The 22,589-nt window shown below is 36.8% G+C and overlaps 1 pseudogene; it reads right to left on the bottom strand.

The window, feature by feature from the left end:
- Positions 1-461: 461 nt before the first annotated feature.
- Positions 462-16,347, bottom strand: LOC129214013 (translocating chain-associated membrane protein 1-like; annotated as a pseudogene).
- Positions 16,348-22,589: the final 6,242 nt, after the last annotated feature.

Raw genomic sequence — 22,589 nt, 5'->3', positions numbered from 1 at the left:
AATCTCTTTATAATATACTCAAATTAATATTGAAATCATATCCAGATAAATTGTTCACATAAGGAGCAAATTAATACTTCCATAGACGTAAAACCCTTGAGTTAAACTAAACTAAATTATTATCTACCAGAAAGAAAAAAGCCTTTAGGATATGTTTGGTGAACATTCATTGCAATATTGTTTGAGCACCTCCCTTAACATCTTCTAGGTAGACTCAGAAGTTTAAGATGTATCAGTTATAAATTAAAGGAAAAAAACAGTTAAGGAAAAAAATCTGGCACATGTGATTGCAAGCATGAAATATTGGCTCTTTAGAAATATTTGGAAGCTTTGTCTTTTATTTCAGAAGGCCTAAGATTATACTACAAATTAGCTACTTTTCTCCCACCCCCCACTCCTGCCCCATACAAGACAGTCCAATCCATTGCAAAAATCCAACAGGTAGTCTAACATTTTTCCCAAGGCACAGAATTTGCATCTTTACTAAACATTAGTCTCACCTTTATACTGAAGGAAGATTAGTGATGTCCTGTCAGAATTTTCCCTCTCTCTAAATCTGTAATTTTTAAAGAGAAATCAGGTATAGAACATTTTTGCTTTTTTACCAGGCTACCTTACTCCATGTAAGATGAATAAAGAAAAAAATTGAGGGAGGGAAGAGGTGGGGGACAGACAGACATGGTAAGATCTTTTTGGTACAGAAATTTGATTTTGTAAAAACAAATGAGCAGACAGATAACTTAGATTTAGACAGCCTTCTGAAGTGTCTGTAATGCAAATATTACAGAAATGTAGTAACTTCTGATCACAGAACCAGAAGTTCAAACTGATTCATCTATTTTCATTGCTAAAGCTAAGTGAAATTTGGAGCTGACTACTGTGTTAAGGTAGATCAAGGGCAATCTTGTCATAAATGTAGGGTTATTAACAAAAACATTTTAAAAATATAACCTGATAGTCCATTGACATAATAAGACATACAAATAATAGCTCTGCAGTGTCAATTTTTTAAGTCACAGTCCTCTGTCAAATGTTGTCTTCTGATACTAGCTTGTATCTCATACTGGTTTTGATTTTCTTATTCTTGGAGATGTTCCACCTTCTGATTTCGCTGCTCCATTGACAAAGTTAGCTGTAATTTTAAATTAAGGTCAGTAAAGAAACACACAATTTTGCTTCACATAAAAAAAATAGAAACTAGAGCAGGAAAATTAAAAAATATCAAAAAGCTTAAGTATTTGCTGCAGTTGAAATTAGGTATGTCAAATGTTTAAGAACTTTGACTGTACAAAGTTGATATGAACAGGAATTAGACAAAAGTTGCTTCTAAATCTAGTCTCCTATCTCTCTGATGAATGACAGATGGTTCATGAGGAGTGTTAAAAATAGGGCAAATACAGCGTGATCCTACCAACATAATTTCTTTCAGGTTCCACAGGAACCTTAGTGACTTCCTGAGGTCTAACTTGTATTTAGACCATTGTTCTATTAGCCACAGAGAGACTGAGCCCCCAGGAATTAAATCTCAATCCATACTTTTGCAGAAATTACTTCTACAAGTTCTCTGTATTTCATGTCCTTCTTGTGTTCATTTTAAACATGCTACCACATGAAAATTGTCTATTCTTATGTTATGAGAAATAGCAAGCAACAAATTGCTATTTACCTGCTCAAAATCACTTAAGATTTTAGAACTTTATAGTATTCCTATCAGACATTTTTTGAGCTAGGTGGTAGTTAGCCTCTCCCCTTACTGTCATCTTTTTCTGTATCTTTCTGGTAATCTTTTCAGACAGGGTCATCGACATGGCATACAATTTTGGGGATGTAGATACACAGATTTATACAATGGATGGTACATTCTAGCTGAGGGGGGTTTGAGTGGGGTTTTTTTTTTTAATTGTAACAAGGAATTTACCTGATGTTTGCAAGAAAAACACCACCACAAAAAAACCCACCAAACCAAAAACCAAAAAAAAACCCCATACATTGATTTAAAATCTTTCCTGAGACAAATGCTAGTTTGAAGTCCATTGCTGTGTATGTACAAACTATGTTTCCTTTTCCCTCCCTCCATAATATGCGTTACTTTGAGTAGCTTAGAAATTTAGGAATTGCATTGCAAATTAGGAATTTGCCATTTTTTTTTTTACTTATTCCATGTTTGCAAGATCTTTCTACAACTCTCTGCTGTAAGAAATTCAGAATAATTTTGTTTGTAGACTTTGTTGCCTCAACAGTTTATTTATGCATATGTCAGCACAGAAACTTGTTGGGTCCTGTTGGTAAGCTCTCTTCAGCATGCCAATTGACCATTCTTATATTTTGAATAATTACTAATTAACTAAGTATTAACCAGTGTGTCTTCTTCTGTGACATCTTACTTTAACCAGGATCTTAGTTTAGTTCTCTATTATTTCTTAAATCATTTTTACTGATTCCTTAGGATTTTTTTTCCTATTATACAGCATTCTTAGTATTACATTAGTAAGGCATGTGCTATCCTAGACTGCCTGCCATTTCACGCTTACTAGCTTCGTCTGTCAATAGCTTAAGAAGCTCAGGCCACAGCCCGAGGAGAAGCTGCAACAGGACAGATGGAACAAAGCAGTGTATGAAGGATTTATGGTACACTTAACTTCTAGTCCTTCTTTTGCCAATTAAATCTGAAGTTGATTATTTTGGCTACGTAACTCTTCACACCTAACAACCTCAAATATATATTCTTTTCCTATATTGTGGAGATCCTATGCAAATCATGCCTAACCACTATACAGACACATTAACTGCAAACAAGTTTGAAGTCTCATCTTAAAAGCTGGGGGACAAAAGGAGTCTATTTACCTTCAGGTAGGCTAAAGAAATGACTTGCAGCTAATGCCCACAACTAAACTACTGGCTTCAGCCGAACCCAAGCTTTCCTTCTACAAGTGTGAATACTTCTGCAATTAGAAATAAGATAAACTGATAAACAACGCACAACATCTTTCCACACATGCAGTCAGAGAGCTATAATGCCTGTGCTATTCTTTGTTTTGCTCAATTGAAGCAAACATGAAGTCAAACTACAGTATCACTTCTGCTATTCCAAACTGTAATCGTCTTGGGAACTTCAGAATTACACTAATTTCATAAAACAACATAGAAAAGCAATTAAGTTATTCATCTGGAAAGAAGGATCTGCAAGACTGGAGACAGAAAAAAGAAAAAAGTATCTGCACCTACATTCAGAGAGGAAAGGCTGCTCTGGAATGATAAATAAAAGCAATGTTATGAGCACCATTATGGTCTAAAATCTTCCTATTGGTTTCAGCTAATGCTGACTCAGCTAGTAATCTCTGAATGTGAAGAGCTTCAACCCCTCTTAATAGAAACTAATCCATAAAGAACAACTTCAGTAAGAGAGTCAGCCTGTGGTAAAATTCCTAAGAAACTGCATTTTTCAAAGCTCTGCCCAAATTTCAGAAGTGATTCCTAATCTTTCATACATAACTCTATCCAATGTTTTAAATATATACTAACAAGAATATGAAATTTCACTCTACCAAATCTTTGTAACTCCCATTTAACTCTTTTAGCTGATACAACATTAGAATTTGGAAGTTATACAACATCACTTAATTAAAAGCTTTTCTGCATTAGTTGTCCTTTGCCAGCTACTATGTGTTCCTTTGGAGTTCTTTTTCAGTAGGTTTGATGTTCTTTGCATGATGTATCTTTATATAGAAGAACAAACAAACTTAATTTTAATGATCTGGAACATAATAAAAGCAGAATTTATGAAATATAGTCGGAATTTCGGATGATACTTTTTTTTTTCTGCTACTAAAAAAAAAAGTTAGCAGCATTGTAAAAGGCTGATTTAAAATGGAAAGAAAACCCTGGAAGCATTAAACCCAGTTTCATGAAATATTCCTTGCTTTTAGATTAACATAGAGTTCAGTGAATAATCCTGAAGATTACCCAGGGCTAACACTTAACACAGTTAGCATTCTGTGTGCTGTCCTGTTAGCAATATGGAAGTAGAAAAGAACAGCCTAATATTTAAATAAACTATAATATTATTTATATTCTCTGCATGTCAAAAGACAGATGTTTTTGCTCTTTTACAGGAAGGAAAGATATAAGATGATACATCTGGTATAAAAACATTTGGCCTAGAAACAATTTAAAAAAAAAATATTACTCCACTGACCTCTGTTTGGTTCCTTTTTTGTTCGTTTGTTCTTTGTGTTATTTTTTTCTTTGGAATCCGGTTCTTAGCATGCTCTCTCCATTTCTTCAGCTGAAAATTTGTAAATTTCCACATCATCCAGGGCTGTGTTAGACAGACAGCACACAGGCAGCCAATCCTAGCAACATTTGAGATTTTGGAGACAGTTAGTTTTAGTTAACCATTAATAGACTGCAAATCTGTACCTATTTTATTTCTTCTCCAAAAGTCTACCATCGAAACAATTAAAATCTACATACCATGGGAAACCAGATGTAACAGAAGGCTGTACCCAAGACAAGGTGTGTCACACAAGTGAATGGAAATTGTATGTAAGTATATTGCTAGAAGCAATCAGGTTTTTCAAGGAGTTATGACCATAGCTTTCAATGGCTGATAGGAAATTGTGTCATTGAGGGCCCTTTTGCTGAGCAATCAATGAATGAGAAATCGTGTAGATTCAGAATCCCTCCCACACACTTGATTACAGGCATTAAGCTATAAGGGTGAATGTTAAAGTGATGAGCTTATGCTGAAAAAGTAATAAAATTTTAAAATTAACAACCAAGAATAAAAGATATAAAAAAATACTTTAGGAAGGCACCAAACAAATAATTAGTCAAAAAAAAAAAAAAAGAGTATTAATATTGCCAAATGATACTTTTTGTCTGTTATAAAACAAAAAACCCAAACAAAAAGCAAACAACAAATTTTAATGAGATGATTATCCCACCCATTTTGGATAAGTGTTAACAAGTAATTAAAAAAAGGTTTCTTTTTTCTTTCTATTTCCCATAAATTCTGTTCTACTACTTTTGTGAAAAGAAGATAGAAAAAAGAATTTCCCTTCCCTTCAAACTCAAGAGGAAAACATCACCTGGGGAAATTCTTCAAAACACATTATCATCCTGGATTGTTTTATTAAAAGATATTCTGAAATGCGACACTATACAAACATGAATGTCTACTAGCCTTGTTATACCTCACAGGGAGTACACTGAAGTTTCCATCTGCTGTGGCAAAACCTTGACTCTCTACTCTTGCCAGACCAAATCCAAATGTGAGGACAGATACAGTTAGGGTCAAAAGATGCACCATTACAAAAAGTAAAGCCCAAATGGTAAATCTGAAAACAAAATAATGAAATTAAGTGTGCTTTCTCCTTTTAGTCCATTTCATCTCAATGAAGTCAAGCATACAAAGAACTTTTCATTAAAAATCTCTCAGCAACAATAGGGAGATGTCCATGGAGGAGATCAATAATTACAGAAAAACTTGGTCATCTGCAAACATTCAGTCCTGCCTCATTACATGATCTTTTGACTAGAAAGCATAATGAAGTAAAAAGATGCATCTCAAGTTGGCATTCATGCTGTAAGCCATTTATAAATAATGGTGATGCTATAACGCCAGAAAGGTGACCCAGAACGTATAATATACAATTATTAAACAGTTGGAAGATCAAGACAATATATGTAATTTTTAACAGCAGGACATTATACATACATATAATTATACATACTCAAGACATGTATAATTGAAGACATCTTACCAACTACACGCTTAGAGACAATACCTTCTCCGTTGTATAGTTACTTTCCTTTCTCACCAAAAGGAGAGACACCTACAAGAACTTACAGGGAATGGTGCTTTTATTACTGCTTCGATTAACTGTTTTTAAAAACAAGTGTCCCTGCATACAAACATTTATGAACATCTGTGCAAGCAGGCAACTTACAGAATCAGAAGCCAATACATAGATATTTGAGATGGAACTTTAGCAAAAGCTTCAGCAAAATCTTATGATGATGATGATGAAGTGGTGTATTTGCTTCCTTCACTCTATGTAATGACAATGACTTGCTTGTGAATTCAAAGCAGGTAATAGCGGACATTGAATAAGTCATGTTTGCTACCTGAGTACTTTTACATACATGCAAATTCTTTTATATGCAATTAGTAAGAAAATTGTGAATTTTAATTAAGACATGCAAGATTTACCCTTTTTGCTTGCTTTCATCACTGAAGCAGAAAAGAAGTGAGGCATGAAAAATGAGTTCCACTAAATAGTGAGGTACCATCAGAATTAGCCCCAAATGCTGCAAACTATAAAACAGAAAAGGTAGAAATTTTAATGAAATTGTGAAGAAAATAGATCTATCTATTCAAAGGAGACACGCAAATACTTACTTTAATATATAGGCACCAGAGATATGAGCGATATAAAGGCAAATATAACGTAGCTGCCTTGGAATATCTTCCTAAAATTAGGAAATTATAACAAATGCTGTTACAGTTTAACCATATTGTCCAAAGAAAAATCATATCAATCATTAGGTTTGATTATTTTTCACACTACTGTATAAATTTCTGGAAAGACTATCTGAATCAAAAACTACAGGCCACCTAGGCTAAATTAGATAGGAAATGCAAGCAAATACAATATATAAATAGCATACAAAAAACTGAATATACAAATATGAATACGTAGATGTTTATATAGGTAATATAAACAAAAAAAAATTGGAAAGAAGAGATATTTAATTAACTGGATTGACAACTTCTCTCCATACCTTTCATATCTTTTGGAAGTATAGCTCTGGCAGTGCATGAAGCCAATAGGCTATCTGGCAAATATAGAAGAATTTTACCTGAAAACTAAACAACAATTCAGGTTAAGAAAACACAAGGTAAGTTTTCAAGCTCTCAACATGAGATACAAGATTTTATTTCATTATCTAAATTAATTAATTCTGACTCATTATAGTTTATGATTTGTAAATCAAATGAACCACAAATACAAAACAACTCTGTGGTGATAGTTTTTTGAATTAGCACCCATAATCTTCTCAATAGCAAGTTCTGAACCATCTTTTGAGACAGTAGGAAAGAAAAAACACCAAAAACCCTAACACAGAAACAGTTTATCCTGTGAGCAGTGGAACTAACTCCCTTCCTAAAAAAACGTGTATTACCCCCCTTCCTTCTATTGCACTTGCTGGGGAAAAGTAGGGAAAGGGACGGGGGACAGACAAACAACACAATTTTGTAAGTCATCTTAATTTAAAAAAAAAAAAAATCACGCTATAAATCTCTGCTAATTTGAAAATTTAGTCTCCGACAAATGTGCTGCTTTAGTGTGAAACAGTTCAGCAGTCCTATTATATATGCCATCTTGCAAACACTTTCACTTTAACTCAGCTACCATGGTTAAGTTAAAGAAAGTTAAGAACACATGTAAGTATCTCTCGGATAATGTTCAATTCATCAAAAATTGCCTTTGGATAAAACAGCCGGCATTCTTCAAACAGAAGAAAGTATTTTCATCTAGCTGTCATTCTTGTAAGGTACCAGTGTCACTACCCTATTAATGGTTCCCTAAAATTTGGCATGGTTAAATATTCAGTGATTAGAAGTACCAGTTTTTTTCAAATTGAAAATAGAACACTTACAGCATACGAGGATGGAGATAATCTTTCCAAAGAAAGGTTGGGTTCTTCATTAATTCTTCCTAAAGAAAAAGGCCATTGATTTAAGGATCTTCTTTACACTTAAAGCCTATTTTTAAATAAAAACAGCAAATAGAGTGACTGACTTACTGCATTCAAAATACATGCTCCCCATATAAATGAAAACAAGTAGAAAAATGATAGCTGTCCCGATTCATTGAATTTGCTGTGCTTTGTTTTTGACAAATGCAGACGTTTATTAATTTTCTAGAAACAAAAAGCAGATCAATAAATGTAATTTTTAAAACAAGAAAGCTATTTGGGAATTAGTATTCACTCCTGAATTTTTTTTCTCCCCAAATCTCCCATTCCTCAATGAAAATACATAGCTCCCACCATTTAAGACCTTGATCAGCACTTTGTATACAATTAGGTTCAACAATACTTGCCATTATGGTAAAGTTCACATGGAAAAATATTCAGACAGTTTTTCCCCAACCCATAATCAGTCATATTGCTAATTTTTTCAAGTCTCTTTGCACACTTAAAAACCTTTTGAGCTTCTGTGGCTCAGATCACCTATTTGTGAAGACATTCTAAGACCATTCAATAATAGATGGTCTTCACAGTGTCTTTTAGTCATTTTACTTTGCAACTGAATTGGTGTATAAAAGCACACAATGAAGTTTGAGCTCCCTCTTTCAGGTGAAGCTCAACTGACAAACAGAAATCCACCACTGCAGTAATTTTAATTTTTGATCTTCTGAATATATCTTCTGAATCTAATGCTATAGAATGGATTCACAGATATTTTGAGTAGGACATGAACATTTAATGTCTGTTTTTACAGAAAAATATGCCATATTATTGAAATAAAGATTCAGTGGTTTATACCATTAATAAATTGAGGAAATAACAATATAAAAATATCATAGAATCATTTAGGTTGGAAAAGACCCTTAAGATCATCAAGTCCAACCGTTAACCTATCACTGCGAAGTCCACCACTAAACCAAGGTCTATTTGCAATTTGTCAAAGAACAAAAGGATTGATCATAACAGGGCTTTTAAATGCTAAGCCATTCCTTGTAGCATGGCTTACCCTTACCTTGAAGAAAAACTCTTAGCAAGTGATGGCTAAAAATAACATGTTTATAAAAGGAAATTGTATCCCAGTAATAAACTTACATCTAATATGTACTCCTGGATTACCGCATGCAGATTAATAGCTACGAGATGAGCATGTAGAAGAAGATTGTGGCAATGTCTTTTGGACCATAGTCATAAAAATGAAATTGCTCACTGTTGTCATCTAAAAAAAAAAAAAAAAAAAGGTGTATTTTTACGTTCTTATGAAGGAGTACTCTGTGCAACTGAAAAAGGGCAGCAGTGACTATTGATTTTGGATGTTTTGTTTAATTGATACAGAATATTAGTTACAAGTTTTATTTTTTTGAAAATTAATTTTTATGCCCGATTAGATAACTTAAAATTTCTTTTCCTTCAATACAATGATATAGTTATAAGCCTAGAACAAAGTATTGAGAGCAGTATACGCTGAGCTGAGGCTTCAATCCATTTTTTTCCATCTAGGCCATCAAAAAAGAAAGAGGGAGGGGAAGAAGAACACAAATAAACGCCCACACCAACACTCTATCCTCTATACTCGGGTAGAGACCAAATGAGATTCCATCTTAAGAAGCATGACTATATGTAGGGAAAAAAACCTATATAGTGAGGCTAGTACCCCTAGTAGTTCAACACATTGGTAAGTAACATCTTCCCCAGAATTAGTAATATGTTCCTATAAATCAAAATTGCAAAACAAAAAGAACATTCACATTGTTACAAAAATACTTCAAATGTTTGTATTTATCATGTTTAAGTGTGGGAGAATTTACAAATGAAATTCAATTTAAAAAAAACATGTATGAGGGGCAGTAGACCTAAGGAAGCCTTATTTTGTAGGGACATCTCTTTTTTAGCTCACAAACACCCATTACAACAACCTCACTTTTCTTTATGCATGAGACACTACAATGGAAAAGAAAGAACTTGTACTACAACTAATCAAGAGCCATGCTCATCCTGATTTATAGGCTAGCATGTCTAACATTTACATTTCTCTGCTTTCACTTAAGAGAAGGCATTAATTCGGATGTCTCTTATCTATACAGCCACCACTTTTCATAAACATCAAGAAAATTTGTTATCTTTAAGACTTCTATCCTTTTTCAAACTCTGTGTTATCCAAACGCAAAACAGCAGAAATACATACATACATACAGCATCAAACAACTTCCACACACACCCGCTAAAGGAAACTAGACTAGAAGGTGTCAAGGAAGCAATTATTGCCCCCTGTTACATGAATGGTAAGTTAAGGTCCTAATGCACAGGACATCCATATAACCGGAAGTGTCAGATGTCCTATTTCTATGTTTGAAAGCAGCTTGTGATATAATCAATGAACAAGTAACTGCATAGCAAATGCTATTTCTGCCTGGTCCCTAGCACTGTTTTTCAAAACAGACATTCACTAGTAATATATTCATGTTGTTTTCAGAGGGCCAGAGTTGAGACCTCAAAATTGCTTGTGCAGAGCTCATCCACACCTCCTATTAAAACTAAAGGAAGCTATACCGTGTTCATTCCATTGTATGTATATGTACACATACATACACGCGCATGCATGCAACAAATGCTATGAAGAAGTCACATCAAAGGCAGCTTGGTAACTGACACATGGATTTTACTTTGTCTCCGCTGCAAGAGATTTCTACTTGATGCTGCTTAACTATCAGTAAAACAGAAGTCCACTGACTGTGTACACGTCAAGTGTTCAGCATTAAATATTTCAGGAAACATTTGCAAAAAGTTATATATGTTACCACAAGCAAAGCTGATCAATGTATTATTTTGAACATATTAAATGCAGTCAGAGTGCTACATTGTTTGGAACAGTCACAACACAGAAGTCTCAAGTTTGGAAGTCAAGATTAGAACAAAATTCATAGATTTTGCTAATTTCTCTGGACCTTAGTTCCCCATCTGGAATAATTCTATCACAATATCTATTTTTTCCAAGACATTGTGCAGATTAATTCCTGGAAAGAATTGAAAGTTATGAATACTATTAAGAAAAATTAAGTTACCAAATAAAGAAATTCCACTAGCTGCTTACCACTCTTGTACATAGTATGACAGGTATAGAAGATTAAAAAAAGGAAATTTTTTTTTCTGGAAAAAAGAAAAAAAGAGAATCAGTACTTTTTCCCTTTGCTATTTAAAAGCATGACTGAATCAGCAACATCAGTAACTTCAGAATAATAATGTGATATTTTTGAACGATAAACCACAAATCCATTACTAATGACATAAGAAATCAAGAATAAGCAACAGATATATAGAAGATTACCAAAATATTCTGTCACTTGATAAGTCCTGTTGATTGTATCAAAAGAATCTGGAAAGAATGCATGCTTTTCACATTAAAATGCAAGTTAGTAGTAGTGTTAACTCAAGGAAAAATAACCCAGTATTATTCACAAGCAACAGAGAAAACACTAGAATGTTTCAGTGAATATAGTATTAGTAAATCCAAAAGCTGACAGACAAATATGAGCATTCCACTATATTATAAAAGTGAATTGAAATCTTGAAGGGAAAAAAAAAAAAAAAGAGTAATTTTTAATAACTGAGCTATTTCTTGCACTACAAGAAAATGGGGGGAAAAAATTGATTTAATCTCACCAGTATAGGTGACATTGTACTGCACAGCAATAAAGATAACGGCATACTTGGCTGAGTCCTGAAATTCAAAGAGAAACAAGGAAAAAATATCAGATTTTTCAAACAAGCTAGACTATAAACACCCAAACTTAAAAGATTATGCCATCAACAAATGTTCTCCCACACATGATTTAAATCAAAGAGGTCCTGAAAGTGTTACTCATCTCCCACAAATGTGGGGGCTCACCTTGTTGCAAATCCTTTAACATTTGCTGCATAGGGTCAGGACTTGAATTATGTCCTTTTAGCTAAGAATCATATTACTCACTGTTTTACTAAATAACATTGTCAAGTGTTTAGAAGTGTAAATGGCTTTCTTTTATTTCAAAAATTAAAAGACTCTAAATTAAATCAGACGGAAAGTTTCACTTAACTGCAAGATATTAAAAAAAGCGATGTTCTGGCTAAGTGTCCATATAAATAGAGTATTTAAAACATCATAGTAGAATTCTAAGATTCATCAATTTCTTGTATAATAAATCAGGCATCTTCTAAAAATTACAGTACAATCAAAGTAACCAATGGTATATTTTTATGTTACTTTTTCTCCAGTGGCAAAATTAGTTTTTAAAAACAAACAGACAAACCCCCAACACTTTCAGCCATCCCTACCTCTTCAAAATGTCTTCCCACTCCCATGCTTTGGTATATTTATCTCTTAGGTGTAACAATAGAACTGTTTATAACCTGGATCACTGTACGACCCTATAACTGAGATAACCGAGTAGTGACAAGAGGTAAACACGTTTGCTTAGTTTAGTTGAAAACATTTAATTACTTGGTTTGCACAACTTCAAAAACAAACAGTTGTGCTGATATAACTGAAAGAGTGGTAAGCTATAATATAGGGATATGAGGGGAAGAAAACCCACCAAGCTGGTTCCTTTGCTAAAAAAAAAAAAAAAAAAAAAAAAAAAAAAGCAGCAATATGGAATTACATCCTACACTGCCAATAGCAAATACATTTATTATGTTTGCAAGCACTGTTATCTAGTTTGTAGATCAGAGAAGTACAACAGGCATAATTAGAAAACTGATGTAAAAAACCCGTAACAACCAACATTCTTGTATCTTTTATGGTTTCTCTTAAACTGATCTTCATAGATACAACTTAAAACAAAGATACATAAACTTAAAGAAAGTTATTTTCCTCAGATGTTACACCATATAATTTCTGAAAGTGTAACTAAGAACATTCAGGAGCATGTAAAACAAGCATTAATTTATCTAGCTACAAAATAAGCAAGAGACACAACAATGTAAAAGATCTTCTGTAGCAAGAAAAGGGAGGAGAACTGCCTCAGTACACTGGGAATGCACCTGTGAAATTAAACAGTAGACGAGTCATAATGCTTAAGAGTGCTTTTAAGAGGAATTCTCATTAAGAAAAATGAAAGTATCAATTTTTCTGCAAGCAAAATTGACTTTCAGACACTGCAGTTCAAGGAAAAATTTAATCTTTTGTTAGCCAGCACTACCATCAAAAGAAGCAATCCTGCTTTTCTCTTTACTGCCAGTTACTTCTTGTCTCTGTCCCGTACGTGTGTCATCAAAAGTAGTGGCGTGGTGAATTGGACAGAAAAATTATACAAGTTAAAACTGACCCAGCAAAACAGAAGGGAGGAGAAAACCCTGTTGATCTTAACACAGATGAATTTCCTGATATGCTGCACTGCTCAGCTACAGAAGTTCTTTTGTGTGCTTGATGAGGTGAATAAGCAGCCAGAGCAACAATATCAACTTAAAATGTCCATGGAATAAGGGCATGAAAAATTCATTGCCAATTGCTCCTGGAAAGACAGGGAAAATACAGTTACATAGGTACTGATGTCATCAGCACCTAACTAAAACATGCTTGCTTTCAGTAAGTCATCACTCAGGACCCACAGCAACAGTCTCCCTTGTAGAAGGGCATTCAGACAGCACTACGTACCTTCAAGCAGATCCCTTCATTAGGGAGCTTTCCTGAGAATAAGCTTTTTTTTATGCTCTTGGTGGTAAAAATCTTTGCTAGAGCCCAGCAAGTTAGCTTTTCTTTTTGTCTGTGAGGCAAGCAATACTACAAGTGTTTCAGTCTGCTGGAAGTATAGGAGCCCCATTAAGTGGTATTCTGCGGTAAGATAGCCAGATACAAGGATGATGTAAATTGTTCTAGTAGGAAATAAATAGTATGAAACTTTCTGAGATGATACTAGAAGATTGAAAAGAACCATAAATACTAAAAGAAAGGTTTCTTTAGAAGATAAGGCCCACTTTGTTGTCAAGAAAAGGAGTAGGATTGAGCATATAAAAGACTAAATATTCTCAAAGAAGGAAGTAGAAAGAAAATAACAGTTAACACTAAATTTTAAACTGCCACTTTTCAGTATGTTATAGTCAGAGTGAATCTCCCTATAGACCTCATAATAATCAGCAAAGTTAAAGTATGGGAAAGCACAATTAAGATGGATAAACAACCTTACGTGTAAGAACAGGCTAGATTTGGAAATCTGTCATTGACAGATGCATCTGAAATCACGGTAAGCATAAAATGTTCTGAAAAGCACTGGTTAAAAAAAAAAATAAAAAAGAGCCCTTAGTGCTTCAAACTTAAAACCTAAAAATAATTTCACTTTAATACAGAGAAGAAATCATAACAGCTATGTAGGCAAGTTCAGTAACACTTATGAAGCACTCGGTGTAGAATCATGATAAATGTCATCAAGATTTACTGGAAAAACATCAGTAGTTTTGTTTGTCTGGCAGACTGGATTACTGATTATAAAGATGGTATAAGACCTAGACAGTGAACAACAGAAATATAGATTTCATTCAAATAACTCCAGTATGCTTTTCTGCAGTGAATGAGGCAGAGGTGTAATACAGAGGTCTAACCTGTTACATAGCACCACTGTTCCTCTGCGTACTAAATGAAAGGTGTCTCCATCAAAAAAAGTAATTTTTTGCATCAAAAATGAGATGCAGATATACAGTAAGTATAATAGTATATATTCAAACAAGTACAATAAAAGCATATCACAAGCTACACTAGAGTCTAATCTGCCTTTGAACTTTTAGAATTATGCTGACTAGAAATGAGATCACCTTCATCAAAATAATAACATTCACCCTGGGGGAGCTGCACAGTCCATTCCAATACCTGCAGAGTTACAGAAATACAACTTCCATGGTGTATACAAAGCCTAAGTTAAGACAAATGGAATTCAGAGATGGAACTCCAGAAAACATACTTGTTTTTAACAGCAAAAAGACACAGAGCAGTATCTTTTAAAAAGTACCATATATAAAGTTACATAAAAAGTTCCATTGGGGATACCAAACTGGGTTTACTTTATCCCAAGTGCAGACATTTATTTTCTTTCTTAAAGCCTTTATCACCTGACTTCTCAAGCCCCTAGCTATTTTTATTTTATCCCAAGATTGAGTTCTGCATTTAATATATTAACTTTTATGAAATACTCCTCCATAGATGACACAACTTATTATATCTCAACTCTACATTTGTCCACCATTTAGAAGGAAATTATCTGACCATCACAACTGCTTTCTCTATTTCTGTCCAGTATCTTTAATGTTTTCAGAAGTGGATCAAGATATATATATATATAAAGACAGAATGCCTACATTCAAGCATTTTGTCTCAGAATTTAACAGTAGTTTTATTTTTAAATTATCTGATTTTTAATCTTATCCAACTGATGGGAAATGTTGAAATATTTCAATAAAGTATTTAAGTTGTCTATCCAGAGTTTAAACTCCATTTACCAAACCTTATCCCATACTCAACACCCACATAACGTATTCATGTAGCAACACACACACAAGGCTTTTGTCCCAAAAGTGGGAAAAAAGATACCTGAGATGCCTAATTCATCACCCCAGAAACTAATAAGCAGCTTGCACATGGAAATAAATTTTACAACAACTTTCAAATACAAAGGCAAAGAGGAATTCAGAAATCAGGCTGAGACTGCCTAATCCCACATTTTTCTTCAGATTATCCATCGGTAGGGAGTTGAGCCAATGACAGCAATAGACTGAGCAGTCGTGCAAAAGGGTGACCAGCAGTTTCTACCTACCATCTGGTCAAGCATGCTCAAACCAGCAGAGACTGTCTGAAACCCTCTTTCTAACAGTGTTCCTAACTGCCTTTACCACGTGGACTTTTGAACTGAGGGGGCTGGAGGAAAAAAGAAAATAGACACAGAAACATAAACCGATTCTACTTTAAGCAAGGTGGCTTGAAGAGCTTTGTAACTCCGGAGACTGGAGCTGAGTAAAAGAAGGCTTATGGGAGGGTGGTAGGAATGAAACATATGCAAAGATGAAGGAAAACCGGACGAGAAAAGAAAAGAGCAGAACCTGACCAAAGAGGGTAAGAGAGAAGAGGGGGCGAGGGCTGGCAAAGACAACTCAGTAGAGAGGGCATTGTGGAGTATATGAGCTGGGGCAGAACAGAGAGAAGTGAAGCTTGCTGCACTCGGAAGACAGCCGAGACACGCAGAGGAGAATACACGAGCAGGGTGTCACGGAGTCAGGCCTCGGGACAGAGAAGAAACAGGGACATAACCCTGCAGGGAAGGGAAAAGGCAGGCCGAGCCGGACGGGGCGGGGCAGAGATGCCTGGCAGCGAGGCTGAAGCGAACGGGAGGGATGTCCTGAGGAAGCTCCAGAGCGGGAAGCCGAGGGCGCCGCGGCTGCCCTACAGCAGGACCAGGTGCTGCTCGACTCCGCAGCCACCGGCCTTCTCGCCCCCTTCACCTCGCCCGGTACCTCAAACACGAGCCCCAGCAAGAGGCCCACCACCAAGCAGGACGCGGTATCCGCATGGTTCTGAATGAAAAACTCGTGGCTTAGCACCGCCGGGCTCTTGTTTTTCCTGCGGAGCCCCATAGCGGGGACAGCTCCCAAGCCTGAGCAGCCCCACCGAAGGGAATAACACCACTCCTCAGCAGCCTTCACCTCACGCACGGTAAATGCCGCCAGACCAAAGGGCCCACCCCCTTCCCAGTTCGAGCCAATCAAACTTAAGAGCGCTTATGATTGGCAGTTCTCGCAACTAATCTTTAGGCGCCCTGGAAGAGCGGTTTTTGAGGAGGTGGTGCTTTGGGAGTAGTTGAGTACTTGCGGTGAGCAGACGGGGTCCGGTATGAGTGATATGGCCCCTGCCAATCCTATATGCAGGTGGGTGGGGATTGCTCAGAAGGCTACCGCGGACCTGAGTGGGCTGGGTACTGAGGAGGTTCACGCCAGCAGAGGCTCAGCGGAGCGAGCGCTTTTGGTTTGGTTCGGTTCGGTCTGGCCAGGCCAGGCCTGGCCTGGCCTCCCCTCGCCTCTGTGGAGGTTGTGCTCGCTGCGGCTCCAGCGATGGTCAGGTAGCTCCCTTCTTGTAAAGTCTTCAAGGTGTGTTGGTCGGTCTGCTGTCCTCATGACTCCCAGGATTGTGGCCTGCCTAGGTGGTGGGAAGTTCCTCTTCATCCCCCACTGGAGTTCAGCCATGTTCCCTCATCTATGGCTAGACAAAAAAGGAAAAGCTGTTGAGAAACACCCTTGATTTTTTTCCCCCATTAAAATGGAGAGAAAGGGGATTCAGAGAGTTTTGAAGTCCTAAAAATGTGGATATTTGGCTCTCTGCTGGCTCTAGCTGGAATTCAGGGGGAAACCACACCAATTTATCCAAAAAAATGTCAGTGAAGAAAAGGGTGAAGGCCAGAAGGTGGCATGGCATCCCAGAGAACAGGGCTGGAAGAGAAAATAAAAATAAGGTCCCATCTGGTGAATGGGTGTCTCCCCTGCTGTATTATGTGGCCTCAGCTGGTTCTAGTGAGAGCATCTGCCTGCACCCAGTTGCCAAATTGGACCTAAAATTCAGTTTGGCTGTAAAGTAGTTCTGCTACCTGTTATTAAATATTTAATGCTCACTGAAACTAATTTTTTTTAGCATGCCTGAATTTGCTTTCTGTTAAATGTTCTGATTAGTTGTAGAGTTTGGCTATGCTCATGCTCCATTTTGCACTCTTATTTTGAGTTCCAGGCTAATATATTCAGAAACTGTATTTTACATTTGAAATTAAGAATTACTACAGAGTATGGGTGCTATTTGGGACATTCATTTGGGAAGCAACTGCCATACATCTTCTTTTTCTCAGCTGAAAAGAGAAATTAAAAAAAACCAAACCTGTAAGTTGTTTACAAATCATGGCTGATTTTTTTAATGAAAATGAAACAATAAAATTGAAAGAATTTCCTAATTGTTTAGCGTAATTGCTGTTTTTCTTTTCTTTTTTTAAATCTACAGCAATAATCCTGGCTGAGAACTAACTGTGATTCACAACAGTTTCATTTCTCCCTGGAACACACTAGAGAAAGGGGCAAGTAATGTTGAATAGGAATGGAAACCAAGAAACAGGAACTTGAATGTCAATTTTTAACTCAAAATATACTAATCAGATACAATTTATACCACTCTTTTTGTACCATATCAGAGTGAGCAAGCTAGTTTAGATTTTTATAGGCTGGGAATATGGTTTTCTAGAAGATCCCTAGTGTAGGGCTTTACAAATTGTTCTGTTCTATATTTGTATAGCTTCTACATTTGTAGCTTTGTAGATACTTTTACTTTCAGCATAAATTTTATTTTTCTTATACTTGCTTAAGTTCCAAACAAAACTAAAACAGTCTAGGAGCAGATAACTTCTATGATTTGTTACTTGCTTATATAGATGCATGCTTTCTTTAGGACAAGGTAAGATTTAATACATTACTCAAATTTAAGATTCATAATTAATCTAGTAATTACATTATTTTAGTTAAATGAATCTCAAGGCAGATTTGCTACCTATAAGACTTGAAGATTTAGACCATGAGATACAATGAGACAATCAAATACTATAATTTATAGTAATATTAAACTAGTGTTCAAGTGCATTCTTCAAGAGATATCCAGTGATTTCTGCTCTTATATATATACTAGCTTAATTTTTTAGTATAGACACATGCTGTATGCTCAAGAGGAGATCGCAGTTGTCTAAACTGATTATTTCAATTGACAAAAGGCTTGAACCTATTTTTGCAGTAAAACATTGTGTGTAGGAGGCAAGGGGAAAAAAAAGGGTGTGATGTTGCAGACCACAATTTTACTCTTTAGAACCCTGTGGTCAGGTTCTGTTTTTCCTCATCTGGCAGTTGATGACAGCATCATGCTAAGGTAGTGAAGTGTCCCTTTTTACTTACTATGCGTATGATAGAGTTTTTTGATAAATCTCTAATGTGCTGAACTCTCTTTGGAAAGTAAGTAAACTATTTCTTAAAGCAGTCCTTGTGTATAAAAAGAGATCAGTGAAACCCCATACTTTTTTTATTTAGTTTTCTCATGCATCTCTTCAGAATTCAGATTAACTAATGTTTGGAAACTGAGATAACTGGATGGACCTACATAAGGACAACCCATTTATTTTTCTGGCCACCTACTTTCCTGCCTGTTTTATAATTCTGTGTCTATGTTATTTAAGCTTGTCTATGTTATTTAAGCTCTAAGTTCCAGGTTTAAAGACCTATGGGTTTTTTTATCTCTTTGATTCCACAATTTCTATGTTATATATGGGCCCATTTCACACACAGTCCACTGTGTCATTTCCGTTGTCCTACCCTTTAAGCAAACACACTCAGCAAACATCGCTATTCTTATTTTATAGTTGTTTTTTCTGGTAAAAAAAGTAGATGAAACAAAGAAACATAGCCTCCAGTTAAGAACAGATTTTTGTTTTTCTGTTGGTTTATCATTTTAAATATTTAGTCAAGGAATTAAACAGAAAATTAGAAAGTTATGTCCCACCAGCCACCTAGGTTGAAAACAACTGCGTAGGATTTAATACTTAGTCTGCTATTAAGTTTTGATGATTTGTTGTTCTACTATCTAGAAAGCAAAATGAAATTAATGTCTTTTGCAGAGTTGTAGATATCAATCGGAGATCTACTTGACCACACAGAAACAGCTAAGAATGACTCCTTTATTTTATGCTTCAGTTAAACATGGTGAACTAATTCAGAATTTGAGTAAATTCAGAGAAGAAAAAAGATCCAGTCATTCCTATGGGGTAAGTAAACCCAGTTTAAAAATCACAAGGCAAACACACTCAAATCAGCTATATGATTTCCTTTTGTGTGGTAACAGACCACCCAAGACTGGGATTTATTTAGTTAGTTATTTGTTATTTAATTGATCATTGTATAAACACAGAATAGCATAGAGACTCTATCTAACAGAATTTAGGATCAAGTAGGCAAGATAGATGCACTGTGGGGAAGAATGATAACCCATAAGCTGTGCAGTGGTATCAAAACACATTCATTGTGTTCCTTTGGGACTGTGGGATGGCGGGGAGAGATGATGTAGGAAAGGATAGGCTGGGAAAAACAGAAGAGGGACACATGTACAGTAAAGCCTTAAAAAGTCAGATTGGGGCAAACAGCCATTGGAATGACAGAGTGTCAGGCATACTTGTAGGCAAATTTTGAACTGCCAGAGGTTCTTGCTTTGCTTTCTGCTAGATTTACAGGTTAGAAACTATAGGTGATTTCTCTCTGCAGTCTTCAGCAACAGTCATATGGCAACAGTAAAGGAAGTATCATCTCGGTGTCACTAAAGTGAGGATGATCTCACGACTATAGGCTGGGCGAGGAATGGATTGAAAGCAGCCCTGAGGAGAAGGACTTGGGGGTATTGATTGATGAAAAGCTCAACATGAGCTGACAGTGTGCGCTTGCAGCCCAGAAAGCCAACCGTGTCCTGGGCTGCATCAAAAGTGGCGTGACCAGCAGGTCGAGGGAGGTGATCCTGCCCCTCTGCTCCGCTCTTGTGAGACCCCACCTGGAGTACTGTGTCCAGCTCTGGGGGCCCCAGTACAGGAGAGACATGGAGCTGTTGGAGTGAGTCCAGAGGAGGCCACAAAGCTGATCAGAGGGCTGGAGCACCTCTCCTATGAGGACAGGCTGAGAGAGTTGGGGTTGTTCAGCCTGGAGAAAAGAAGGCTCTGGGGAGATCTAATTGTGGCTTATCAGTACCTGAAGGGGGCCTACAGGAAAGATGGCGAGGGACTATTTATGAGGGAGTGTAGTGACAGGACATTCTATGATTCTATGTTCTATGATTCTATGATTTGTTCTGGGCCCAGGAGTACTTGAGGGTCAGGGATTAAGGTGTTTGGGCCTGTTTTGCTGTCTGTTCTGAAGATACAGGTTTTACAAGGCAAAGTACAGAAAGTCCAGGATTTCATAGAATGGTTTGGGTTGGAAGGGACCTCAAAGATCATCTAGTTCCAACCCCCCCTGCTGCAGGCAGGGACACCCTCCACTAGACCACGTTGCCCAAAGCCTCATCCAACCTGGCCTTAAACACTTCCAGGGATGGAGCATCCACAACCTGTCTGGGCAACCTGTTCCAGTGCCTCACCACTCTAACAGTAAAGAATTTCTTTCTAACATCTAGTCTAAATTGACCCCCCTTCAGCTTAAACCCATTCCCCCTTGTCCTGTCACTACACTCCCTGATAAACAGTCCCTCACCATCTTTCCTATAGGCCCCCTTCAGGTACTGGTAAGCCACAATTAGATCTCCCCAGAGCCTTCTTTTCTCCAGGCTGAACAACCCCAACTCTCTCAGCCTGTCCTCATAGGAGAGGTGCTCCAGCCCTCCAATCAGCTTCGTGGCCCTCCTCTGGACTCACTCCAGCAGCTCCATGTCTCTCCTGTACTGGGGCCCCCAGAGCTGGACACAGTACTCCAGGTGGGGTCTCACAAGAGCAGAGCAGAGGGGCAGGATCACCTCCCTCGACCTGCTGGTCACGCTTCTTTTGATGCGCCCCAGGACACGGTTGGCTTTCTGGGCTGCAAGCGCACACTGCCGGCTCATGTTGAGCTTTTCATCAATCAATACCCCCAAGTCCTTCTCCTCAGGGCTGCTTTCAATCCATTCCTTGCCGAGCCTGTAGTTGTGCTTGGGATTGCGCCGACCCACGTGCAGGACCTTGACTTGGCCTTGTTGAACTTCATGCGGTTCACAGGGGCCCACCTCTCCAGCCTGTCAAGGTCCCTCTGGATGGCATCTCTTCCTTCCAGCATGTCAACCACACCACACAGCTTGGTGTTGTTGGCAAAGTTGCTGAGGGTGCACTCGATCCCACTGCCCATGTTGCCGACAAAGATGTTGAACAGTTCCGGTTTCCAGTGTATATGTTTGTAAAATATTCTCTTTATTCTAAGCATTTTGCCTGTGCAGAATCTTCCTACAGTTAATGGAATTCCGGTTTATGAGGCATAAAGGTTACTACCTTAATTTGAGAAGGATAGTGACAAATAGAAGTAAAACAAAGTGCAAGATATGTATATCAGATGTTTCTTTACCTAAAAAAATCTTAAGCACAACAGATCAAACAACTGGCATTTAATGACAAGCAAAATAAGATCCACTAACACCAAAATATATATAAGAAACCAACTCAAAACAACCACCCCCAACAATGTTTAGTGAAACAATAACTGAGATTAAAATTACAAGATCTTATTAATCATTGTCCATTTGGGAACAAAGGATTATCATATGAGCCAAGAAGGGAGTTTTTCTGTCACACTATAATTTTTTATACCAAGAAATAGATTTAGGCTTTCCTCTAAAGTTTTTGCAGACAGGACTCTAGATGAATGATTGATAAGTTTCTGTGTGGTATTTCTTGCTTCTTTTTCCTCTTTATAAACCACTACAAAGTAGGCTTCTTTTTTGTAAGAATTAAAACTCGGGATTTAGTCTCTGCCTAAAAGTGTTTCCCAGTTTTACAAAAATGGAACTGTGCAAAAAGGGGATAACATTTGTAGCATCAAATGTACAATAGTGAATCCTTAAGATTCTGTGCTACAATTTGAGAACAATCTGCCTATTTTTTGACACTCTTCTATCTCTGGAAAAAAAAAAAAAGAAGAAAACTGTGTTAAGAACATACAGAGTAGGTCATGTAATTGGGACAGGGGAAGTGAAGCAAGTATGGATTTGTGCCTCTGCCCTGTAATTAAAATTCTCAATGGGAACTGTACATCAAAAAACCTTTTACAATTAAACAGCAGTTGAAGTTATTTTACTGTAA

This window comes from Grus americana, chromosome 17 (assembly GCF_028858705.1).
Source record: "Grus americana isolate bGruAme1 chromosome 17, bGruAme1.mat, whole genome shotgun sequence".
NCBI lineage: Eukaryota > Metazoa > Chordata > Aves > Gruiformes > Gruidae > Grus > Grus americana.
The sequence above is the reverse complement of the archived record's forward strand: the minus strand, read 5'-3'. Positions and strand labels throughout refer to the sequence as shown.